The 24,183-nt window shown below is 40.9% G+C and overlaps 3 pseudogenes; 1 reads left to right on the plus strand and 2 right to left on the minus strand.

The window, feature by feature from the left end:
* Positions 1-23,299, plus strand: LOC139456285 (dynein light chain 2, cytoplasmic pseudogene; annotated as a pseudogene).
* LOC139455515 (dynein light chain 2, cytoplasmic pseudogene) lies at positions 8,567-8,821 on the minus strand (annotated as a pseudogene).
* LOC139455516 (dynein light chain 2, cytoplasmic pseudogene) lies at positions 15,930-16,802 on the minus strand (annotated as a pseudogene).
* Positions 23,300-24,183: the final 884 nt, after the last annotated feature.

The raw sequence follows: 24,183 nt of genomic DNA on the forward strand, positions 1-24,183 counted from the left end.
AATAGCATTTCGATATTACAACTCGACAAGTACTAGTATCTCACAAATGTCAAAGGCGTTACCATACTAATCAGGTAAGAGTACTATTTTACCCTCACAATCATATAAACGCACGTTAGTAACTGAAATGCAGAATCAATGTTGAATTGTAGTGGGGGATTTCTGGAACTATTGTAGTTAAATCACTGTTTATTTCTGCCACACCCATCAAAGTTGTCCCGCGCCATGTGTTGCTGTTCGTGGTCTTTCAAAGCTATATTATTTCAACTGTGTTAACTGGATAGACGGTAGGTTATAATACTACACATATCTCAATTATAACTGAACAATCTGATGAACAATAATAAATTTCCCGTGGCCTAAAATATTTATCATCGATCAATCTATCCTTACTCGGCCGATATCTATATTTGTACCAGATAGAAATGGGAACGATCAACCTCAACAGTTCTACAGAAAACGTATTCGTCTAAACCCTGAATTTTCATTTCTTTACATTAAACGCCTCACATAATGTTTTTGTGTAATAAAAAAAAGATAATATTTCCCTGGGTTTTATTCAAAACGGATTTTTTTCTGTTAGATTGTTTATTTAGATATTATCTTTAATTGACCAGCGTCACCTTTCCTAAGTACAAACACAGATTTTGTGCGCTTTATTTGGATATTTCTATGAATATTAATGATGTGTCATGCCGCACTCAGCAACAATCAGTCTTCAGCGCAGCAGACTGTAAATAATCGAGTCTTTGCCTGTCAAACCAGTGGTTCAACGATGACACATTACCAACCAGGTTACATGTCACAGAATGTCTGGTCCAGACGCGATTATTTACAGACCGCCGTCATATGGATGGATTATTGCTGAGTGCGGCATTACACAACAAATAACAAACAAACAAACATTTTACAACCACGTTGTCCTCAATTTATTCGCCTTTGTTGCCATTTTTATCTCAAATGAAGAAATTAAATAAACCCCGACTTTCGACTAGCCGGCGATCTTTTAACCCTTACCTAAGTGGTGGTGTAACCATGGTCAAAGCGTTCCCGCGCGATTCGTATATGTGGTTATTGATAATACTGAGAGGCCATAGGCCTACAGTACATGTTATAAAGTAATGGGTGTATATACATTCATATGGTTAACACATTTGGAGCTTCTTAGCTTCATAGCATGCAATATGTACATTGACAGCTTTTTCGTTGTTACTACATTCTTACTTGACATTAATGTAACAAATTTCTGTAGACTTGGATAAGGGATATAATATTTATCAATTAACTGTTTTCTGAGTTCAGCTTATTCATGCAGCGCGATTAATGCAACGTTGAACTATACCGTATATGAGTAGTATTGGTTACTAGTGTATTCAAACGCCTTGTATAAGCATAATCTAATTTATTATGCCTCAAAGTGAGTTTGACCAATCAGGGAGCAGACCTACTGACCCAACATGAGCCTCTATACCGTCAGTAAAAATCCAAGATGGTTGATACTGACCCGACATGAGACCGTATACCGGCAGTAACAGCCATCTTGATTTTCCAACACCCATCTCAAATATTTCAAACGAAAACTCTGGAACCGAAATTCGTAATTTGACACAGTTTTGTGTTTTACTACCATTAATTGTGATGTGCAAGGACATTAATCCATTTTTTAGATCTCGTTCGTAACTTTGTTGATAAAGATTACAGTTAATATTGTCAACAAGGTTTGGCCTCTAAGGTTTAAAGAGTAGTCTCCCTTTGACCCTTCAGGTCAACGTACGGTCGTAAGTGTCGTAAGCTCTCATTTAGACATGAAACGTGCGATATGAATTCCCGACAGTGTAAACATTTCGGCATAATAAAGTCGCTATGGTGTCTTTAGTTGTCGTATATGGTGTCATATTAGGTTAGCAGAAAAATATTGGGCGAGGCCTTCTTGTTCCCCATCCAATCTCCCTTCCTTCTAGTTTCCTATCCAATCTCCATTCCTTCTAGTTTCCCATCCAATCTCCCTTCCTTCTAGTTTCCCATCCAATCTCACCTCCTCCTAGTTTCCAATCCACTCTCCCGTCCTTCCATGTTCCCCATCCAATCTCCTTTCCTTGTAGTTTCCTATCCAGTCTCCCTTCCTTCTAGTTTTCTATCCAATCTCTCTTCCTTCCACGATTCTTATCCATTCTTCCATCCTTCCATGTTCCCCATCCAATCTCCCTTCCTTCTAGTTTCCCATCCAATCTCATCTCCCTTCCTTCAACTGTCCCATCCAATCTCCCTTCCTTCATGTTTCCCATCTAATCTCCCATCCATTCTCCCATTTTTGTTTCCAATCCAATCTCGATTTCTTCTAGTTTCCTATCCAATCTGACTTCCTTCATGTTTCCCATCCAAACTCCCGCCCTTCCATATTACCCATCCAATCTCCCGTCCTTCCACGCTTCCCATTCAATCTCCCTTCCTTCTAGTTTCCCATCTAATCTCCCTTCCTTCCAGTTTCCTATCCAGTCTCCCATCCTTCTATGTTTCCTATCCGACCCCCCATCCTTCTATGTTTCCCATTCAATCTCCCTCCTTTTAGTTTCCCATCCAATCTCCCTTCCTTCTAGTTTCCCATCCAATCTCCCTTCCTTCCATGTTCCCCATCAGACCTCCATGCCTTCTTGTTTCCCATCCAATCTCCATGCCTTCTTGTTTCCCATCCATTCTCCATCCCTGCTAGTTTTCTATCCAATCTCCCCTCCTTCCATGTTCACCATCCAATCTCCCTCTCTTCTAATTCCCCATCCAATCGCCTGTCTTTCAACTTCCCCATCCAATCTCCCGTTCTTCCATGTTTCTCATCCAACCACCGTTCCTACCATGTTCCAGAACACATCTCTCTTCCTTCATGTTCCCCATCCAATCTCCCTTCCTTCCATGTTCCCCATCCAATTTCCCTTCCTTCCTTGTTCCCATCACACCCGTGAAGATTCCGGGGTAGAAAAGGTCTTTAGCAACCCATGCTTGCCGTAAAAGGTGACTATGCTTGTCGTAAAAGGCGACTAACGAAGATCGGGTGGTAAGGCTCGCTGACTTGGTTGATGCATGTCATCGATCCCAATTGCGTGGATCGATGTTCATGATATTAATCACTGGATTGTCTGGTCCAGACTCGAGTATTTACAGACCGCCGCCATATAGCTGGAATATTGCTGAGTGCGGCGTTAAACAACCAACCAACCAACCAATCAACCCATCACACCGCCCTTCCTTCAATTTCACACGTCCAATATCCCTTTCTACCATGTTCCCAAACATATCTCCCAAGTTCCCCATCATATCCCTCAATATCCCAAGCTGATCATGCCGTATTTACTATAACGACCATTTTACCCATTTGAGCACTCAAACCATGTCTGTACAATGGCTTCCATAGATGTCGTCAAGGCCAGCTGATTTAATATGTTTCCAGGCACTGATGCTTTCAAAAAGTTCTTGTGATTGTGGATTCTAATATGTCAATTTTCAGTTCTTGCACATAACCATGACCTGTCACTATGCCCTCCACCTCACCAAGATACCCATTGGTTCAGAAATCAGCGACGAGAAATCGTCCCCCAGTCTTGTATATCAATAGGGTTGGGTTGTTGCGGTCGTCCAGCCATACGTTTTATGATGTCCCACAAACGTTTAGAGTTTACCGCTGCTGTATTTTCTAGGTCACTCCATTTACATTGGGCAAACTGGTCCTTCTTGATTCCACACAGTTATCTGTATTCATTGCAAACTTTGTTTTACTTAATAAGGTATGAGTTATCTTTAGTTATTTCTGAACTAAGGGTTGTATGGGCCCTATATAAGGGTTGTATGTTCTCTGTCACTACGTGTGTTCAACCAATAAAATTTGAGTGACCTGAGTCAACCGAGGTTAGCACATTTATTCATAGCAAGAGTTAACCAGGGTTGACTTGATTCAACCTGAGTTGACCAGTGTTAATCAAGGGGAACTTTAGTCAAATTCCCGAAACACTAAGCATAAAATGCAACCTTTGCTATTATAATGGCTGCCAGGAGAAAGAAGGAACACAACAGCCGTTGCTTTAAAAGACAACTATGAGAGATTAAAAACTTACTTCTTTGATAGGCATTTAGAAGTTGGAGTACTAAGTAAGGATAAGGATTACCACAAAGAGCGACGTTTCGGTGTAGGTTCTAACACCATTATCAAGCAAGTCATCAGTTGATATGTGTTTAGATTGGTCAACGAAGGTTAACTAAGGTTATGCCTTGGTCAACGCGGGTTCGCCTGTGTCGTGCTGGGTTTTCAAATCCTAAGCAAGCTGTATTTGTGATCCACAAGAATAAACTTCTTCATCTTCTTCTTCACAGCAACATGTCGGAGAGAAAAGCTGTCATCAAGAATGCCGACATGAGCGAGGAATTGCAGCAAGATGCTGTAGAGTGCGCCACTCAAGCCATGGAGAAGTACAACATTGAGAAGGACATCGCTGCATACATCAAGAAGGAGTTCGACAAGAGGTACAACCCCACATGGCATTGTATTGTCGGTCGCAACTTTGGCAGCTACGTCACCCACGAGACCAAGCATTTCATCTACTTCTATATGGGACAGGTGGCTATTCTCCTCTTCAAATCAGGATGAACAATGCTGAAATAAGGAGACAATGGATAAAGTTACGATTTTAGTGTCAAGTGCACAAGTCTGTCATCTTGGATAAAATGTGAATGTTACCTGCTCATAAACATCTTGCTTAAGTACCTTAACTTCTGGAGATTATTGAAATACAAAACATTGTTTCAGTGTAAGTAAACCAAGCTTGATCCATGAACGGATGGAAGCCAACGTTAATGATTCTGTGAGTCAACCAGTTACAGTTGTGCTCCTTCAGTGGGATGTAAATTTAAAACGTACACATTTCGTATGGCTAAATGTAACGTACGTCTTTGCAACGTCTTTGTTCGGCCTTAAAATTAGTGATATTGTTTCTTTGTGTGCATAGTTTCAGAACTACAGATAAGCAGCGTGTTTGCGTAAAATACCCCCCAAATCTATTCAAAACGCAATTTTTTTCAATTAACTTGCGTACAGAAACGCATGCATTAAATGGAAAATTTCAATAACTCAGTTAAAATAGAAACCTTCGAGTAAAAACTCTAATGCTGAAAAAGTTATCTGGAGCTATGTAGGTTATTTAATAATTGACGTCCATTCTTCTACGTTTATGGGGGTATAAATGTGAAAAAAAGGCGTGCAGTTTGTGTGAAACAGGTTTCTACATTTATACCGCCACAAACCCAAATATATTGAAGTCAATTCTTTTTGATAGATAAGTTAACAATAATAACTTCACAAATTGATCATTTAATCATGAACACAAACAACTGTAGAAAACCATACGAAATCTGTGTCACCATTTAGCGCAATAATGCACAACAATAAGAACAATTGCTTGGTTCGCCTGTCAAATGACATATAATTACTTATCATTTATTATTATTTATATATCATGTAATCAACCGCACAATAGATACACGTCATATAATATGACTGTTCAGGTAACAAAGTGGGTATTGAATTATTTATATCAAACTTACTAAGTCAGATGTGATGGGCTGGTAGCCTTGCGGTCAAAGCGTTCGCTCGTCACACCGAAGACCCGTGTTCGATTCGCGACATGGGTACAATGTATGAAGCTCATTTCTGGTGTCCCCCGCCGTATATAATGCTGAAAGTGGCGTAAAACCCTACTCACTCACTCACTCAGTCACTACCAGGTCTGATTCTAGTTCTTCGTTGACATGCTCACGAGTCCATAGACTGTGTGTTTTTATTCTTGTGTTAGCCGTTGCTTGCCAAGATTTGACTATTCCTAGATATGACAACTTGTACGATTTAGTAGCATTGTAATACAGCCAAGCAATTACACAAAACAAGATGCTCATCTAATGAGGATAATACTTTGTGCGTTTAAAAGGAAAATTATGTCCATTATCATTTCTTCATTATCATGTGTTTCCTTGAAACATGTTTGATCTCAGTTTTCAACAATATTGGCAGATGATTGTTTTATGTTTGACGTTTTGTTGTAAAACGTTGACGTGTATGTTTCTAAAGTAAGACCACCCCAAGTTCAAAAGCACTTCAAACAGCATTTAGTTACCATCTCGGCGACAACCCATTTCATATCCTGCCAACATGCAAGAATATATTTATCTTTTTTATCTCAATCTGTTGGTTATTTACCTATTGTTATGTTTGGAGGAAAATAAATAGTTATACCTAACTTTGTATCAATATGTATACAATTTCAGTTTGTCATTTCTCTTAAAACATGTTCCCCATTTGTTCCCCTAATCGGGTTGTCAATCTGTCTGTGACTTGGATGATTTCGTGTCATCGTACCCAGATGGCGTGGATAGTGTATCATGTTTTAATCACTTGTTTGTCTTGGACTGACTTGGTTATTTGCAAGCCCCCGTGACATAGCTGGAATATTGCTGACTGCAGCATTAGATCACATCCTTATATTCATTCAATCATACTGTATGTTGGATTGGGATCCTGGTTCGAGAACCTATGACAGGGAATCAGAAAATACCAGTAACAGATGAATATCTATGCTTCATTTCATTTTCTTACATATCTGATGAGACCCGTGAAGATCCGGGGTAGAATATAATTATGCCCCATATAATGAGTTCCTGTCACTAACTTCATTTCATACATTTCTAGCACCTTGTCAACAATGTGATTGATGTACTCTTTCTCAATTCAACCATTACCACCAGCCTTGTTGGTTTGAAGTTGTTACACAGCTTGTAACACTTTAGCAGAGAATATTCTTGCATGTAATGTGGTATTACAATCTTCTATTTCAACATCAAAATCATTCCAATCAAAGGTTAAAACCTGTATCATAGTTTGTTTGTTGTTTAACGACGCACTCATCAATATTCCAGGAATATGTCGGCGGTCTGTAAATAATCGAGTCTGGACCAGATAGTTCAGTGATTGATATCATGAGCATCCATCTCCACAAATGAGATATACTGACAGGCATCAACCAAGTCACCCGATCACGTTAGTTGCCTCTCACGACAAGCATGGGTGGTTCAAGAGCTATTCTACCTCGGATCTTCACGGGTCTATTGGTTTATTGTGTGTCATTGTACTCCAAAGTATCTTTGAATATCCAGCATATTATGATAAATGCCTTCGACTAATTCCCCACCAAAGCATTATTTTATGTACAGTGTTTTGTGCCAGTGTGTAGTGCAACTTTATTTCTTATTATAGAAAGCGGCAAATTGATTGAGGCGCTCGTATAATATTGAGCTTGGTCGTTGATTGATTGATCATTTAAAGTTTTATAGGTGTTCAGGCAACTAGGCCAATTTACACCTTGTCCATAATAAAGGTTTGCTAAGTACCTAGATATTTATAAACTAGTAAAAGTGCCACACGCTTTAATGTAAGCGAGAATGACATTCTGAACGTCATGGCGAACAATATTCCCAGAACATAAAAGTCCAGCCAATGAGAGGTCAGTATAGAGAACTGTTAGACCCCATCATTGCCTTACGCTGATTGACATGCTTTTGGCAATGCAGTAAATAGTGAGCCACACTATCAAGCTGATTACACACTGTACAATGTGCAGAAATGACTTTATTAATAACATTGAGATATGCACCAGGACCACAATGCCCAAGTCTGGTTAAGAGAACCTCCTCTCTAGGGTTATTTCTAGATATGTGTAATTTAGTCATAAAAGGATCGATGCCATAGAGATGACGTCCTTGTAAGGATGATGCCCATCTCTGCTGCCATTTTGTTTCAGCATGTATCATACTGACGGTGCCTAACTCTGCAGGGGGAGGTAAAATTGTGTCATCCTGTTCTGATTCATCAAATTCTAATGCCGCTTTTGCCAATTTAACAGCTTTCTTATTTCCATGTATTCCAACATGAGCGGGGATCCATGAAAATTCTATATGTAACAGATCTTTTGCTTAAGTTATCATAAAGGCCGAGAATATTGTTGATGAAGTCCTGCCTCGCCGAGGAAGAACCTACCCGAATTGCATGTAATGCACTGACAGAGTCACTGAAAATTACCGCTGATACAGGCCTTAAAAATTCATCCAACGCAACTCTTCAATAATTGCTCCAAGTTCAGCAGAAAATACTGATAAGTGATCAGTTCTCTTTTCATGTGACCTTCCCTTATATTGTCCAAACTCCATCCCAGCACTTGACACATTCGTTGCCTTCCCAGTATATATAGCTCCGCTGTGATGAGCTTGTCTATTACCTTATTGAAGGGGGACATTATTCCAGACGGTTGGAGGCAGTATTTTCTTGATGGCTGGCTGTAGATATATCAGCGACAGACGAGGCAGATTCGGGGCCTTTCTACTACGACCCATTTTCGAACACTGATTCTTGGAATCAAGAACGAAGCACCTGTCACATCCAATATAAATGCTGTACATTGGTGTGCGCACTGACCTTTGAACTAGGGCCTATTATTGAATATTCCTGCTGTCACATATTTGAGCCATTGTCCATTGTTCATCCTGATTTGAAGAGGAGAACAGACACCTGTCCCAGATAGAAGTAGATGAAGTGCTTGGTCTCGTTGGTGACGTAGCTTCCGATAAAACAATGCCATGTGGGGTTGAACTTCTTGTCGAACTCCTTGGCGAATGCAACGATGTCCTTCTCAATGTTGTACTTCTCCATGGCTTGAGTCGCGCACTCGACAGCATCTTGTTGCATGTCCTCGCTTATGTCGGCATTCTTAATGACAGCTTTTCTCTCGGACATGTTGCTGTGAAGAAGAAGATGAAGAAGTTTATTCTTGTGGATCACAAATACAGCATGCGTTCGATTTGAAAACCCAACACGACGCAGGCGAACCCGCTTTGACCAAGGCATATCCTAAATTAACCTTGGTTGACCGATCTAAGCACATGTCATCTGATGTACGTCACACTTCGGTGGCCTACGGTGCCCATACCTACAGAACCCCAAGGATGAGGCACTCTGGTTATGACGTCATCGGTAAAGTTTATTTGTTTCATTTATTGATTCAATCATGAAAATATTCATGTGAAACTGGGGCATGGTAATGGGTTAGCACTATAAATCGGAATCAGTCCGGACTAGTACCAAGCAGCCACACACACATGTGCATGCACGTCGCTATATAAGTGCGATAATCTTGGACGCGACATTTAACCCCATTTCACCTCGGCCCGTGAAGATCCGGGTAAGAATAGGTCTTCAGCAACCCATGCTTGCCGTAAAAGGCGACTATGCATGTCGTAAGAGGCGACTAAAGGGATCGGGTGGTCAGGCTGGCTGACTTGGTTGATGCATGTCATCGATCCCAATTGCGTGGATTGATGCTCATGATATCAATCACTGGATTATCTGGTCCACACTCGATTATTTACAGACCGCCGTCATATAGCTGGAATAAAACAACCAACCATCCAACCAAACAACCAACCTTTTCACCTCACCTCACCTCATCTAAGAGACCCAACCGTGCGAAGTGCAGACAAATTGGTCACCAAGATTTGGCTTCATACACTGTACTCATGTAATGATTCGATCCTGTCTTCTATGTGACGAGCGAACACTTTAACCATTAGGCTACCTTATTGCCATCATGATGTGAGAACAGAAAGGGAAAATCACTGAGCACTGGCCAACGCCGTCAGGGTGCGCTGATTCGGAACACAGTCAGCAAGGTCACCTTCATTGCTCGGCTGTTTCGAGAGATGTTTGGATCTGTTTTACACCAGACTCCCGGCATGCAACTGAGCAAACCTAGTAGACAAAATGTAGAACACGACCCATATTGTCAGTGTCTGTCAGTGAATTTTCCTGTTGGTCACATGCTCAGGTAATAGCCATACTCAGCAGCCATTATGACTATCTACAATCTCATTAAAATCGTAACTTTACCTCCGATACGATACCTCTCTGCGTGAAGGTCTGAGGACGCCGCTTCCAAATCAACCTATCAGCGTCAGGGCTTTTATATGCTCGATACGAGTGAGCGACGCATTCAGACAAACATATCTACTTTCTATATCTCGAGAGCGAATATCATCGAGGAATTTCGAAAGCAAAAACAGAAATATTGTATGGATCCAGTTTCAGTATCGATGGTATATGTGTGTTCAGTGGCAGTTTTCTTTTGCTAAAGTCTAAATTTCGGAAAGAATGTGAGCCGAATCGTTTCAGAAAGTTGACATGTCCTTAACTCGAGATCCCATACATTCTTCATTAAATAGACCGGACGGTCATTGTTCGCCGAGGAACTTCTAAAGAGGTGGGGGCACGGGTGGCCTAGTCGTCCAAGGCGCCGCGATTCGCTGTGCAGAGTTGCGTCCCTTGGGCATGCCAGAAACCTATGATTGTGGGTTCGAATCCCGGTTCGCCCCGATTATGTTTCTTGGTTTGTCAGCACCATACCCGTGCTCGTGGCTACAGAAGTGGTAAACGTCTCAGACCTGAATCACTTGGGGATTTCCTCCCACATCAAGCTGACATGCCGTGATTTAACTGGAATACTGTTAAAAGCGGCGTTAAACACAACTCACTCACTCTTGCTACTAACAATGAATTTCGGGGTTTATTCTGCTCCGAAATTCCTTTGAGGGTTATTATGAATAAAATTCTGTCCAAAACGGGGAAATGGAGGACATTGTAACCGTATAATACTGTACAGTTACCTAATTCATCAGCTTATGAGTCAACGAATGTTTACCACTGCTGTCAGCGTTATCCAATCTACGTCACGGCGGTTGTAAATAATCAACTCCTGGGCCCACTTGCACAAAGCGATCTTAGCGCTAAGATGATCGCAACGCCCATACTTTAACATAGGCTTACTGAACAATAGTCTTAGCGCTAAGATCGCTTTGTGCAAGTGGGCCCTGAACCAGACAAACGAGTGTTTGGTGCAGCATACCACGCCTTGGACTGTCATCAAACACAACATCAGACAAAAGGCAAAATCTCAACATCTTGGCTTAGTTAAATCAAGAGAACCGCAACGTAAGACCTCCCGAGTTTCCACGTTTCCTGGACCGATGTCAACATATTTATCCAATCTTCCCGATGCAAGAGTGTTAACTGACTTTAAAAGTCCAGTTTCCACCTTTGCCGAACTAGGCTGGATTTCCTGGGCTCGATCGTAGCGCCACCAGTGGCTATGACGAGTTATGTCCTTTCTATGCCTCTCCTATTGACCAATCAGATTCAAACTCTCGTATCACTTGCATTTGCTTCAAACAAAACGGCATCGCCCAGTCAAGACAATCTGATTGATAATCAAGATCTATATTGTGATAAAACGAGTCTTACATCCAGAAGTGCATCAAATCATGTGAGCACCTTGATTAAAAGCATGAAAAGATTTAGAAAATATCTGTTGACAACGAGTTAGCGGTGCACATGTTTTGCAAATCCTGCCTTCGACCGAAATCTGCATGACACTTTCCGAACCGGATTTCGATTTCGGTGCGCGATTTTGATTGGACTATGCATAGACTCGTTAGTCCAGCCAAAATGTAACTCCATAATACCAGCCTAGTTCGGCAAGGGTGGAAACTGGACTTCTATAGTCAGTTAACTCACTTGCCTCGGGAAGATGATTTATCCATGCACAGGCTGCGCAAAGCCATATACATTTCTTGATATTCATGAGCTGAATAGCAAACAACAATCCGATAAAGGGATACACCATTAACGTAACGGGGTTGATCGATAAGTTCTGGGTTACAACCCGGGTCGTCTAACTTTTAGAGCTCCACTAACCATGTCTAACCATGCATTACTCAGTGTAATGCGCGTGGTCACTGAACCGTACAATATGTCTGGGAGAGATTATCCATGGGCATAGGGGTTGGGACAACTTAAAAAATTGTATACAATATTAAGATTAAAAGCAGTGTTTGTATTCAAGTACTTAGTAATGGGATTAAGTTAATTAAAGGTTTGTTGTTGGGTTTTTTCAAATAAAAAAATTGTGAACTGAGAAAGTTTGACAATATAGAGATTAATAGCAGATAATAGAAACAAGCACTTAGTAATGGGATAAGATTAATTACAGTGAAGTATAGTTGTAGTTCCCATGCAATTCCTAAAACACCACCGTCGTATAGGTGAGGTGAGGTGAAATTGGGTTTAACGTCGCGTTTAAGATTATTGCACATATATAGCGACGTGCATGTACGTGTGTGTGGCTGCTTGTACTAGCCCGGACTGATGCCGATTTATAGTGCTAGTCCATTGAGATACCATGCCGCAGTTTAACATGAATACCCCACTCAGACACAGTATACTGACTCCGAGCCGACCAGTCCTTGTTTTAGCCCCTTAATGCCGAGCGCCAGACAGGGTAACAACAAGTACCATCTTTTAAGGTCTTTTGGTATGACGCGGCCGGGGATCGAACCCCGGACCTTCCGCTCTCCAGGCGGACGCTCTACCACTATACCACGGAGGCGGTCTTCACGGTGGTAGATGTGCGTATCATGCAGGCTGCAGGTGCTCTATGAAGAGAGAAGAGGAGGGCTGTGTGTACCGGAAGTGCATAGACAGAATGAATTATTTGCTTGTAAAAAATGGTCCAACTCCACATTGCCATGAAGAGCACCCTTATCTCCATGATGTGGATTTCTTCCAGCTGCACCTGCTTCAACGAGCCCGTTCAGAGACTACATCTCTTTGTTCTAATTCCGTGCATCCATGGTCACAGTTATGGTTGTTCAACATTATGTTTGTGGCTCTTAAATGAATAAATAAATAAAGAAGATTCGTCTATTTGTTTTAATTTCATGCATCCCTCTTCACAGTGAAATAGGTTGATCCGCATACCTGCTTTGTCTAACCACAGGACCATATAACTAATAATGATATAAAAAAGGCAAACTTCGGCCTCGTCTACGACTTTTTTGCGAGTTCTTTTATTGTTATTATTATTAGTTACATGGCCATGTTGTCTAAGCAGCAAAGCTACTCACCCCTGACTATGCCTGGGTTGTGTAATTGCTACTGTTTACCTGTTTTCAAAACATTGACGAAGCCGGTTGATACAAAGTCCTGAGCATCGCATAGAAGGAATTGCGTAAAAGTGAAATCTTTTGCTGTGGACATTCCAGAGATATATCCCCAAAAAGTTGAATTAATTAAACAAATGGTTTCACTGCGACATGTCAGGAAGCAGAGGAGTGCGACCTTAGCAAAATGGACACATTTGAGGAACGTGCATTGATCAAGTTCTTGCAGGAAAAGGGCTTATCACTGAAAGTCATCCATGAAGATGTGAGTTCGGAAAGATGCCCCTTTTTACAGCAGAGTTTAGTTTGTTTGTTTGTTGTTTAACGCCGCACTCAACAATATTCCAGCTATATGACGGCGGTCTGTAAATAATCGAGTCTGGACCAGACAATCCAGTGATTGACATCATGGGCATCAATCCACGCAATTGGGAACTTATCAATAATTCAACGACACCATACTTATAGAAGAAGAAGGGACGTACATATGGCAAGACTTTCCCATAAATGTAATGAAAAAGTGAACAAATGAATATTGTTTCACGCAGTTGTAAGCACTATTCAAGCTATGTCACGGCGAGCTGTAAATAGTCCTGTCTGGCCCAGACAAACCAGTGGTTGATGTAATGAGTGCTCTGTCTGAGCACAGTGGCACACGATCAGGCTGGATACAAAATGACAAACCTATAGGCTATTGCGTCAGGCTTTGGGTACTAAAGATCGTTTTTGCAACGAACCCGCACGGGGCGGGTTAAAACACAAAAACTCAGACCAAGAAACAAACGCCTAGATTTACGAAACGATCTCAGCTCAGATTTATCTTAACACCTTACGTTCAAAGATAAGATATCTTGAGTTAAAGATAAGATACATTTTCGAAACTATCTTAAATATGTCGCAGATTGTACAAGGTTAAAATACCTCTGGTGACTCTGACAGAGAACTCATTTGTGTTAGAGATTGTAAAAGCGGGGGGTTTCCCAGTGACGTTACGGGGATTTCCCAGCCGCTGACCAACAACATGGAGAAGTGACACGGAATTCATGATCACATTGTCAGGTCACATTGTTTAACACTTTTCGAGTGACATTCCATACAATCCTACATATATCTTACTTGTAGACGTTTTGTTCTTATGACAAAACATGCCATTAGCATATTCCGCCCGTTAAACTACCACGTGAGCCAATATTCTTTTCTGCACACTTCTTTACACTGAATGGTAATCTTCGCGAAGACATGAATTCACTTCGGGCATTCTTCCCACATCACATCTGACAGTCCTTGATTTAACTGAAATACGGTTCAAAGCAGCGTTAAACTCAACTCGCTCATTCACTGCACCACAGTGTTTGTCGGTATGTTTAAGCCGTTTGTAGTATTTTTCGCTAAATCGTCGCGTACCAACTAAATTACACAAGTCTTTGACGTTTCCACTTTAGCAAACACGATCAGGCTGGATACAAAATGACAAACCTATAGGCTCTTGCGTCAGGCTTTGGGTACTAAAGATCATTTTTGCAACGAACCCGCACGGGGCGGGTTAAAACACAAAAACTCAGACCTTTGATATTTTCAAATTTGTTTTACGGACGTGTTTTTGTGAACACATATGGTTGAAGGTCAAAATGAAAATAAACACAAAATTGTAAAAATCATGAATAAAATTAACAGTATAGTCGGTAGGGTAAACCGAAAAAATTATGCACGACCAGTCTTACAACTGTTAAAGCAAATTCCGGAATGAGTAAACAACGGTAACACTCATTACAAACATACTCCCTATCATACCATTAACTTTACAGTCTAAAAGACCAACCTATTCCCGCGACATGTTAAGTTTGTGTTTGGGGAAATATATTACCATTCTCGGTGGGTATAAAAATGACCGTTTTAATTAAATTTTTAATTTTATTACACTTTTGTTGAATCGAGCGTTGGTGAGTCTGTAAACCAAGAAACAAACGCCTAGATTTACGAAACGATCTCAGCTCAGATTTATCTTAACACCTTACGTTCAAAGATAAGATATCTTGAGTTAAAGATAAGATACATTTTCGAAACTATCTTAAATATGTCGCAGATTGTACAAGGTTAAAATACCTCTGGTGACTCTGACAGAGAACTCATTTGTGTTAGAGATTGTAAAAGCGGGGGGTTTCCCAGTGACGTTACGGGGATTTCCCAGCCGCTGACCAACAACATGGAGAAGTGACACGGAATTCATGATCACATTGTCAGGTCACATTGTTTAACACTTTTCGAGTGACATTCCATACAATCCTACATATATCTTACTTGTAGACGTTTTGTTCTTATGACAAAACATGCCATTAGCATATTCCGCCCGTTAAACTACCACGTGAGCCAATATTCTTTTCTGCACACTTCTTTACACTGAATGGTAATCTTCGCGAAGACATGAATTCACTTCGGGCATTCTTCCCACATCACATCTGACAGTCCTTGATTTAACTGAAATACGGTTCAAAGCAGCGTTAAACTCAACTCGCTCATTCACTGCACCAGTGTTTGTCGGTATGTTTAAGCCGTTTGTAGTATTTTTCGCTAAATCGTCGCGTACCAACTAAATTACACAAGTCTTTGACGTTTCCACTTTAGCAAACCCATGTGTAGATGTATGATGCTGACAAACCAAACAAATGATCATATCACCGTATCCTTGCATGATTAAGGGGCGCAACTTTATACAACCCCTTAGATCACTGGGCCACTCGAACACCCATTCACACTAAAACAACCAATCCACCAAACTCCATGTCCGGAGAATGAGCATCCTCATCAAGTTGTATGTGTGGATTTCTATATAGATGTAGAAAGACCATATTGCTGTCGCATTATTTATTGGTCCACATAACAAGGTAAATAATAAATAATATAAGAGACAAAAATGTCCTCAAATATATTCATATATCATCCAAATGCTGCGGTCTCATCTCAGACCGAATCTGAATATTTTAACAGAAAAGACTTGTGAAATTCACAAATATTCATTCTTTCTGTCAAAGTCTCTAAATCATTAAAAATGATCAGTGGCAGTTGAGATAAATATGAAATATGACAAAATATATCAATGACGTTAAAGCTGTTCTTGTCTTGCACCTCAAGGGTGACACATAATAGTCAAGGGTACCGCACAGTACACGGGAATCCGGTTCCAGAGTTCTGATGCATCTTTTTTTTATATCCATGTACAACCACATCTTGTTTGTAAAACCACAAGATGTTGATCAGCCAAATTTCAGGATCTCCATATTACCAGATCTGTTTATTGCTTCGGACGGTTTTATTCATTCTATGCCTTTTCTACTCTATTCAGAAGCATTGCTTTCTTAACGTAATGCCAACTCTCCGGGTAAGTCTGGGTTGGCTACATACAAGGAGATGTCAGAAGACATGTTGAGCTTGTAGTCATGGAAACCCGTAGGAGACACAGGTTATCCTGATTTGAAGAGGAGAACAGCCACCTGTCCCAGATAGAAGTAGATGAAGTGCTTGGTCTCGTGGGTGACGTAGCTGCCAAAGTTGCGACCGACAATACAATGCCATGTGGGGTTGTACTTCTTGTCGAACTCCTTCTTGATGTATGCAGCGATGTCCTTCTCAATGTTGTACTTCTCGAGAGCTGCTGTGGAGCAGTCTACAGCATCCTGCTGCATGTCCTCGCTCATGTCGGCATTCTTGATGACAGCTTTTCTCTCAGTCATGATTCTGAAATACAAAAGACAAAACAATATACGTCAGTGTATACGACAGCTGTGGAAATCAAGTCTTGATAAAATCACACATTATAACCAATACATTAGAGCTGGGACGGGTAACTCGGGTACGCGGGTCGGATGGTTCCTGAGTAGGACCCGGATACCCACAGGACTACCCGGACCCGTGGTTTGTCACGTGATATAGTGTTTAATGGCAAAACATATCTAGGACTTCCACAGTTACACTATAAGTGACTAATGTTCACATATCTTTCTGACTATGCACGCATTCCTTTACATGTTTAAATAGAGATAAAACTTCAGTCAGCTTCAGTGAATGCATGACCAGTATCTAAATATATTTGCCAAGGCCACGGTGAGACTATTCCAAATCGGACTTTTGGTCCTATCTCTCGAGACCTTCAGCGGGTAACCGGGTAGGGTCGGGTAATAAGGGGGTGGGTACCCGGGTAGTAAATTTTGACTCATCCCAGCCCTACATTATATCCTCTTTCTCGTCAACTCAGGTGCTGGAGATCAATTGCAAGGCAAGCATGGCGTACTGGGGACCAAGTCTGCCTCGGACTCACGAATCACAAGGGGCCTTCAATGTTTATTGTAACCTACTACATCATGTGTTTGTCTAACGAGCTGATGTCAATGTCAGAGTTCTATTTATCTTTTATCTACATTTTGTTTTCTTTTCAACACGGCTGTTTTACGGCAACTCAAATTCAGTCAGAAAATATCCTAAACTTGCTGTGATTTACCATTATGGAGATGAATTATTGGCGATAGAGGATTTACAAACTACAAGGTATAGTTAAAAGAATTCCAAATCCAAAATATTAAATATGTTAAAGTAGTTTTTTTTATCAAAGACCCTATGAATGAAATATATGTATATGGTATGTTATAATACCACATGTAGGTTCTTTAGGATGAAATGCTAAACCATCAAGAGTGAGTAAGTTTGATTTTACACCGCTTAAATTGGGAATCGAACCAGGACCTTCGGCGCGAAGAGCGAACGCTTGAACCACCAGGCTGACCAACCGACCCAAAAACATCAACAACGAATACCAATAAATATCTGAAAGATGAATATAGGAACACCATCAGTTATTTACGCTATGTATGCAGTATAGCAGTTTAACTATATCTGAAAATACACGACCAAAAAATATGAGACACTATACATTGTATATACTTACGTTTTATATCAATGATGGGTCTATTGTAAATGGAAACGAGATTTGCGATATGTGATATCTGCATGTTTTAGCTCAATATATACACACCGGGGCAACTTTCAGGTAAGTAATCCCTTAACAACCACGCCACGCTTTGAATAGCAATGCTATTGGTTAATCGCTGTTTGATGACTGGCTGAGACGGGTATTCACTTTAGGAGGTTTTAACCTCCCGGCATGCCAAAAGCGCGCCATGTCAAACTACAACAGTTATCATATGCTTCACCTTGGTGATGATTTACGCTACGGTGACTCTTGTGCCACAAAACGTACCTAACTTTCAATGGGAGATAATTAGGTACGATAAAAGATCATGGACCCTGTTTTGGAAATTAGTTTCGCATTCATGGGCACTTATCTCAAATTTAGTCCAGCGGACCACCAAATTCTTTTTCAGGGGGCTTAATATATATTTGTGCCATTTACAAATTATGACTACTCAAAAGACCAAAATGATCGAATTGGTAGGAGTATTGAAGGTACTGGCGTGCAGTATACGGGTTCGAATCCCTGGATCGGGGAATATAGTTCTGATTAAAAAGGTTGTTTTTTGTTTACTTCTATATAGGGATGCTAGACAGTAAACAAAGCCCATATAATTTCATTATTTATTTTAGAACATTCTGTGATCTCTATTCTCAAACCCAAATATGGGCTCTGCGGAGATAATAAAGATGTCCATTTTACAATAGGTATCCTGGGCTCCGTTCAACAAAGCGATCCTTGGAGTTACGACCGTAAATGTTAGAGTTTTGACTGAACCCCCTATCTCTCATTATTGTGATCTTATAGCGAGGGAATGCTATAAACTTATGTCTTACCATGACAGGTAGGAGCTTCGGAGCCCACGTAACCATTTTATACGGACATTCATAGTTATGTTTTTCTCATCCCCAACCTGAACTAGCGCGGTCGGACGAAATATAAAAAAATTATAATATTAACTAATTTTACACTAAACGCGTAACTTGTTTAAATTTTAAAACACTTGGTACCAGTCTTTAAATTAATTTATGACGTAGGTGGCGCCGCTTTTGCTTAAGCTGAAGAACGATATCCACTCATTTACTCACTCAAACACACACACCCCACTCACTCACTCACTCACTCAAACACAACCTCCCACCTACCCACTCACTCACTCACTCACTCACCCACCTTCTCACTCACTCACTCACTCAAACACACACACACACCACCCACTCACTCACTCACTCAAACACCACCTCCCACCTACCCACTCACTCACTCACTCACTCACTCACTCAAACATACACACACCACCCACTCACTCACTCAAACACCCCCACCCACTCACCCAAACACACACACACACACACACACACACACACACCACTCACCCACTCACTCAAACAAACACACACACCCCACCCACATACTCAAACACCCATCCACCCACCCACCCACCCACTCACTCACTCACTCAAACACACACACACCACCCACTCACTCACTCACACACACGCGCACCACTCACTCACTCACTAACATGACTGTTCATAGAGAATGATGGTGACGAGAACACTAATTGCCTACTTCTGTGACTAGACAGGTAGAGATCGATATTGTCCCTTCTCATACCCTTTGAAAAGTCCTGTGAGTGAGTGAATTGTTGCAGATTTGTCAAAATGCATACGGACTTCTTATTGATGTTGCAACAGGCAAAGGCACACTGATGTCGTTTTTAGAAAAGAATTTGGCAGTTATCGGCGTAAAATTGTTGATGTGTGTAAAATAATATCCACTCACTCACTGATTCACTCACTCACGGGACTTGAGTGAGTGGGTGGTGTGTGTGTGTGTGTTTGAGTGAGTGAGTGAGTGAGTGTGTGATTGTGTGTGTGTGTTTGAGTGAGTGAGTGGGTGGGTGGGTGACCGGGTGGGGGTGAGGTGTGTTTTTGAGTGAGTGAGTGAGTGAGTGAGTGAATATCGTTCTTCAGCTTAAGCAAAAGCGGCTCCTCCATCTACGTCATAAGTTAATTTAAAGATTGGTAACAAGTGTTTTAAAATTTAAAACAAGTTACACATTAAGTGTAAAATTAGTTAATGTTATAATTTTTTATATTTCGTCCGACCGCGCTAGTTCAGGTTGGAGATCATGGTCAGACATACATTTATAGCATTCCCTCGCTATAAGATCGCAATGAGAGATAGGGAGTTCAGTCAAAACTTAACTCTTATATTTACGGTCGTAACTCCATGATCGCTTTGTGGAAAGGGGCCCTAGATACCTATTGTAAAATGGACATCTTCATTCTCACAGCAGAGACCATAGATGGGTTTGAGAATAGAGATCAAGAAAGTTCTTAAATAATGAAATTATATGGGCATTGATTGTCAAACATCCCTATATAGAAGTAAACAACAACAAAAAACTTTTTTAATCAGAACTATATTCCCCAGGGATTCGAACCCGTATACTGCACGTCAGTTCCTTCAATACTCCTACCAATTCGTAATTTGTAAATGGTACAAAATATATTATGCCCCCTGAAAAAGAAAGTGGTGGTCCGCTGGACTAAATTTGAGATATATGCCCATGAATGCAAAATTAATTTCCAAAACAGGGTCCATGAGCTTTTATCGTACCTAATTACCTCCCATTGATAGTTAGGTACGTTTTGTGGCACAAGAGTCGCCGTAGCGTAGCTCATCACCAAGGTGAAACATCTGAAAGTTTTGGACATCGCGCGCTTTTTGCATGCCGGGAAGTTAAAACCTCCTAAAGTTAATACCCGCCTCAGCCAGTCATCAAACAGCGATTAACCAATAGCATTGCTATTCAAAGCGTGGCGTGGTTGTTAAGGGATAACCTACCTGAAAGCTGCCCCGGTGTGTATATATTGAACTAAAACATGCAGTTATCACATGTTGCAAATCTCGTTTCCATTTACAATAGACCCATCATCGATATAGAACGTAAGTATATACAATGTATAGTGTCTCATATTTTTTGGTCGTGTATTTTCAGATATAGTTAAACTGCTATACTGCATATATAGCGTAAATTACTGATGTTGTTTGCCTGTATTCATCTTTCAGGTATTTATTGGTATTCGTTGTTGATGGTTTTGGGGCGGTTGGACAGCCTGGTGGTTAAAGCGTTCGCTCTTCGCGCCGAAGGTCCGGGCTCGATTCCCAATTTAAGCGGCGTAAAATCAAGCTTACTCACTCTTGATGGTTTAGCGTTTCATCATAAAGCACCTACAGGTCGTATTATAACATACCATATACATATATTTCATTTTCATTCATAGGGTTTTTGATTATAAACAACTGCTTTAACATATTTCAAGTTTTGGATTTGGATTTTTTTAACTATACCTTGTAGTTTGTAAATCCTCTATCGCTAATAATTCATCTCCATAATGGTAAATCACAGCAAGTTTACGATATTTTCTGACTGAATTTAAGTTGCCTTAAAACGACTGTGTTGAAAAGAAAACACAATGTAGATACTAGATAGATAAAACGCCGACATTGACATCAGCTCGTTAGACAAACACATTATGTAGTGGGTTACATTAACCATTGAAGGCCCCTTGTGATTCGTCCGAGGCTGACTTGTCTCCAGTACGCCATGCTTGCATTGCAATTGATCTCCAGCACCTGAGTTGACGAAAAAAGAGGATTTAGTGTAGGGCTGGGATAAGTCAAAATTTACTACCCGGGTACCCACCCCTTTATTACCCGACCATACCCGGGTACCCGCTGAAGGTCTCGGGAGATAGGTCCAAAAGTCCGATTTGGAATAGTTTGACCGTAGCCTTGGCAAATATATTTAGATACATTTTGGCTGGACTAACGAGTCTGTGCACAGTCCAATCAAATTCGCATAACAAACTAGACATCCGGTTCGTAAACAAGATGGATTTCAATATAGAAAGAGCCCAAAAATTCCAGCCTAGTTCGGCAAGGGTGGAAACTGGAGTTTTCTGGTCCGTTAACGCCCTTGCCTCGGGAAGATGGACCACCCGATCCCGTTTGTCGCCTCTTTCGACAAGCATAGGTCGCTGAAGACCGATTCGAACCCGAATTATCAGTAGAGAGGCTGTGCTGTTGTTACATTAAATGCATATGTTGTATACATGATGTACTATGGGCCTAATTGTTATAATTACAGAGAGTAAGTGAGTGAGTTTGGTTTTACGCCGCTTTTAGCAATATTCCAGCAATATATACGGCGGGGACACCAGAAATGGGCCCATGTCGGGAATCGAACCCGGGTCTTCGGCGTGAAGAGCGAACGCTTTAACCACTAGGCTACCCGACTGCCCCTTATAGATACAGAATATACAATAACGACTGAAATAATGCTGACGTACTGTTTTGTCTTTTGTATTTCAGAATCATGACTGAGAGAAAAGCTGTCATCAAGAATGCTGACATGAGCGAGGACATGCAGCAGGATGCTGTAGACTGCTCCACAACAGCCCTCGAGAAGTACAACATTGAGAAGGACATCGCTGCATACATCAAGAAGGAGTTCGACAAGAAGTACAACCCCACATGGCATTGTATTGTCGGTCGCAACTTTGGCAGCTACGTCACCCACGAGACCAAGCACTTCATCTACTTCTATCTGGGACAAGTGGCTGTTCTCCTCTTCAAATCGGGATAACCTGTGTCTCCTACGGGTTTCCATGACTACAAGCTCAACATGTCTTCTGACATCTCCTTGTATGTAGCCAACCCAGACTTACCCGGAGAGTTGGCATTACCTTAAGAAAGCAATGCTTCTGAATAGGGTAGAAAAGGTATAGAATGAATAAAACCGTCCGAAGCATTAAACCAATCTGGCAATATGGAGATCCTGCAATTTGGCTGATCAACATCCTGTGGTTTTACACACAAGGTGTGTCTGTACATGGATATAAAAAGATGCATCAGAACTCTGGAACCGGATTCCCGTGTACTGTGCGGTACCCTTGACTATTATTTGGCACCCTTGAGGTGCAAGACAAGAACAGCTTTAACGTCATTGATATATTTTGTCACATTTCATATATATCTCAACTGCCACTGATCATTTTTAATGATTTAGAGACTTTGACAGAAAGAATGAATATTTGTGAATTTCACAATTCTTTTCTGTTACAATATTCAGATTCGGTCTGAGATGAGACCGCAGCATGTGGATGATATATGAATATATTTGAGGGCATTTTTGTCTCTTATATTATTTATTATTTACCTTGTTATGTGGACCAATAAATAATGCGACATCAATATGGTCTTTCTACTAATCTGTATGAAAATCCACACAACAACTTGATGAGGATGCTCATTCTCCGGACATGGAGTTTGGTGGATTGGTTGTTTTAGTGTGAATGGGTGTTCGAGTGGCCCAGTGATCTAAGGGGTTGTATAAAGTTGCGCCCCTTAATCATGCAAGGATACGGTGATATGTGTTCGAATCCAAGATATAAACAGATAATGATCATTTGTTTGGTTTGTCAGCATCATACATCTACACATGGGTTTGCTAAAGAGGAAACGCCAAAGACTTGTGTAATTTAGTTGAAACGCGACGATTTAGCGAAAAATACTACAAACGGCTGAAACCTACCGACAAAAACTGTAGTGTAGTGAATGAGCGAGTTGAGTTTAACGCTGCTTTGAACAGTATTTCAGTTAAATCAAGGGCTGCCAGATGTGATGTGGGAAGAATGCCCGAAATGCATTCATGTCTTTGCGAAGATTACCATTTAGTGTAAAGAAGTGTGCAGAAAAGAATATTGGCACACGTGGTAGTTCAACGGGCTATATGTGTTCGGGTAGTCGTGTCATGTTTTGTCATAAGAACAAAACGTCTACAAGTAAGATATATACTCAACAACAAAGTTCCTGTGACACCAGTATTTTAGCGCATTTCCCAAACAAGTAATGTTTGGTTTTCAATATTGTAGTACATGTATGGAATTGAGTCACAAAAACGCAACTGCTACAGAAAAGCATGCATTCCATGCAAAAGTTGACTTTTATGCAAGCCCCACGCATTTCACTAGCCCAGAATGGGTATAAAAGCATGTGCGTTAACGGGATTCCATATGCATTGTTTAGCATCGTGCTGACAACAACCACTCAGAAAAACAACAAAATTACGCAATTAT

The sequence above is a fragment of the Haliotis cracherodii genome, unplaced genomic scaffold (assembly GCF_022045235.1).
Source record: "Haliotis cracherodii isolate W230 unplaced genomic scaffold, xgHalCrac1.p SCAF_11, whole genome shotgun sequence".
Classification (NCBI taxonomy): Eukaryota; Metazoa; Mollusca; class Gastropoda; order Lepetellida; family Haliotidae; genus Haliotis; species Haliotis cracherodii.